The 3,351-nt window shown below is 33.3% G+C and overlaps 1 long non-coding RNA gene across 1 annotated transcript; it reads left to right on the top strand.

The window, feature by feature from the left end:
- Window positions 1-430: 430 nt before the first annotated feature.
- On the top strand, window positions 431-2,217 carry LOC109585621 (uncharacterized). The gene is made up of 3 exons (XR_002186573.1): window positions 431-831; window positions 1,545-1,793; window positions 2,155-2,217. It is a non-coding gene; the product is annotated as an uncharacterized LOC109585621 (long non-coding RNA).
- Window positions 2,218-3,351: the final 1,134 nt, after the last annotated feature.

Consider the following 3,351-nt stretch of genomic DNA (forward strand, 5'->3'; position numbering starts at 1 on the left):
GTGCGGTTGACCGTCGGTCTTTGTCACTCATGATTGGCATTCCTATTGGTAGATCTAACACTGACTGAATTCAGTGTCTAGAATTAAAAAAAAAGTTATGTTTCCGCAGCTAGAGCCTTTGTTTTACCAGGGTCTAGGTTTTACAAAAATGCCCCTCATAAGCTCAATGAATTCAGGGCCGGGCGGATTTAGGGCCCAAAAATTTATCTGGTGAAGTATAAAATTAGTTTTATCTAGGTAAACTGTGAAACAGCTGCAGTACTTGACTGTGTAAACAATTTTTAAACCACAAATTTTGACTTCCTAAATAAAATCCTACCATAGATATTAGAGTGCTGGAAATATCTATGGATCCTGCATGCATGCAAGCCTGGTTGACCACACCTACTAATTACTCCACTCATACCATTAAGGCCCCCAGAAATTCAATCCTAGATCTGCCCCTGCCTCAAATGATAGTTGGCATTACCTCACTGACCTCAGTGGTAATCACTCCGACCTACTGACTTATATATCTTTTTATAGTCATATTATTGCCAAATGGTGCAGTATCTATTTGTCAAAGAGAACTAAAAATCACATGTAATGTAACTGGATCTATACTAGTATGGACGTATGGAGGAATTATAACCAGTTTCACCAGTGGTCATACCCAACCACAGTCTATTGCACCGTTCAGTTTCATATTACAGTCTCATGGTAATGGTATACTGGTGTCAGTTGCAAGTGTTAATGTGTCTGCTTCATTAAATGGGAGTACCCTTGAGTGTAGGAATACATTAATCATCACAGGTTCCAGTATAAGACAACAAATCACCTTTAATGTTAAACGTAAGATTTTATTATAATAATACTTCAAATTGGCGTAGGAATTTTCAACTGAAGCATTACCAATCATTAATGTATAGCTCATAATAACGGCTATTTATAATAAGTACTCTGTAATACATCACATGACCAAACTGCTACTACAGCACTTAAACTAATTTGTAGAATTAATACAATATCTAATGTGAAGTGGATTTTATGAATAAGAGATAGGTTACTTGTTTATAAGTTCTGACCTAGCATGTTTATGCTATTGTTACATTGTTTTAGCATTCCATTATACCATATAGCAGGATTTATTGACAAGTAAAAAATTTGATGAAAACAATAAATTTGCCTGGTTGGTGAGTTTTAATTTGACGAATAGTGCCCTTCGCATACACGCGGCACAAAGTACAAAATTTTTGACGGTTATAAAATTTGACGTATTTTAAATCATCAACTTGTCAAAATAAAACCTTTATCAATAAATCCCGCTATCGGTAGTCATGCCTACCTGTAAAGGCATGCATAGAATTCAGCAGTGTTAGCACCATGTTTCTTATTAATTATTACTGTTAGCATAGTGAGAAATACAATTAGGTTATGTTTTGTGTATAGATCTTGTTGAGTGATGTTGTTTCTCTCATAACAATTGTTGTATTAATTAATTTTTTTATGCTTATAAATTTAATAAATTATTAGTTAATTAGATTAATACATATCTTCTATTATAGATTCAATGGCTATCAGTTATCTTCATGTTGATGCTGTATCATCAGATACATTATTAATATCTTGGGCTGGAGCTGATTGTATACAATCATATGATGTATTCATTAATGGAACTAATGTTAATACTACCAGTGGAATGAGTCTATTGTATAATACTGGAGGAGCTATTGGCAGTATTGATGTATTGGTTAATAGTGTTGATTATTATGGAAGAGCAGTGGGTAACTTATCAACTCAATATCAATTTAACAGTGAGTGATTTAATCATAATAGTATACCGTATTTCCTTAAATAAAAGCCTGGGCGTCTATTTCCTAAAATGGTATTTGGACCTCGAAAAATATATAAAAAATAAAAAAACTTTGGCCCAGAGTGGGAATTGAACCCGTGACCTCTTGCACTTGACTTCTGGAACTTAAGGCAGTATGCACACTTGGATTTGCATATTTATAGTTCAATTCTATTGCTACCCTGGCGTTTATTCACATGCAGCTTCTATTTAAGGAAATATGGTACACAGTGTATCTTGCCCTAAATGATATATGTACCTATTGTTATTAAGTATATCAGTTTACTCTGTGCTGATATAAATAGCATCAATTCTATTTTTAGACTATAATTTTGAAGTTGAGGCTATTATTAGTAACAGCATGTCACTGAATGTAATAATGAAGGTAATATAGTGCTTTGGTATTAACTTAATCATTTCTGTACATGGCAAATGAATTGTTAATAGTAAAATCATAATTTTTAAAATACATATAAATGCTTTGTAGAATGTTTGAGGTGATTCCAACTTAAATTTTTTAAAGTTAGGGCCATTTTAAGAAATCGGCCAATTTTTGAAAATATAAAATGGCTATGTATGAATATATACTATAAAATCGCTCCAAAATCACCCAATTACATTGTCTGATGTATATTGATGTCCTTATGCTGTGTAGCATTAAAAAACTTGCCAATTGTTATATTTTATAGGATAATTACATCAACCAACAGCCTACTCCATTGTCCTGTGAACTGACTGTCACTAACTTAACTCAGTCATCAATGGACTGTCTCCTTGACAAGCTGTTTATATTCACTAACGTCACTGAAGGAGTTGTGTATAATTATACTGTTACTATTACTAATGTCATTGGGCCTGCTGTTAAGAATGGTTCAATAGGTATAGTGGGTGCTGTAAACCTATTAATGTTAGCGGCTACTTTATTTAGCGTTTATGCTTAAATGTCAAATTAGCGACTATTAAATTTGGCGTATCATTAAACCTTTCCCACTTTTCTGTTAGCTGCTGCTGTCGTTCCACTGGGTTCTCCTTCCTCTGGTAGTGTCGCCGACCGAGCAGAAGAGACTCAAGAGAGCCATCTACTAGTATCAGCAGAGTATTAGCGACATCTTGTGATCACGTGACCGGGTGTTTTTATTAGTGAATATTAAATTTAGCGTGTTTAGGCTCTTCGCTAATATCGCTAAAATAAGTAGCACACTAAAATTTGTAGTTTTACAGTATATTGAAAAATACAGCATCTACTCACTACATAATGTACACATATACAATAAATACTAAATGTGTGTACCGGGTACTGCACTATGAAATGTTTCAATGAGAAATGTTTCAATGAGTCTTTAATGTTGATATTTAATAATTTCACATAGAAATTCCTTACTTACCACTTGAAGTGTGTCCTTCAAAAATTCAGTATTCACCTTCAGCAATGATAATGATGAGTCCTCTTTCATCAGGTATAACTATACATGTACATGTACCATGATAAGATAACCATAATTAATATTATTTTATTACTA

This window comes from Amphimedon queenslandica, unplaced genomic scaffold, assembly GCF_000090795.2.
Source record: "Amphimedon queenslandica unplaced genomic scaffold, v1.1 AMPQUscaffold_13034, whole genome shotgun sequence".
Taxonomy (NCBI): Eukaryota; Metazoa; Porifera; class Demospongiae; order Haplosclerida; family Niphatidae; genus Amphimedon; species Amphimedon queenslandica.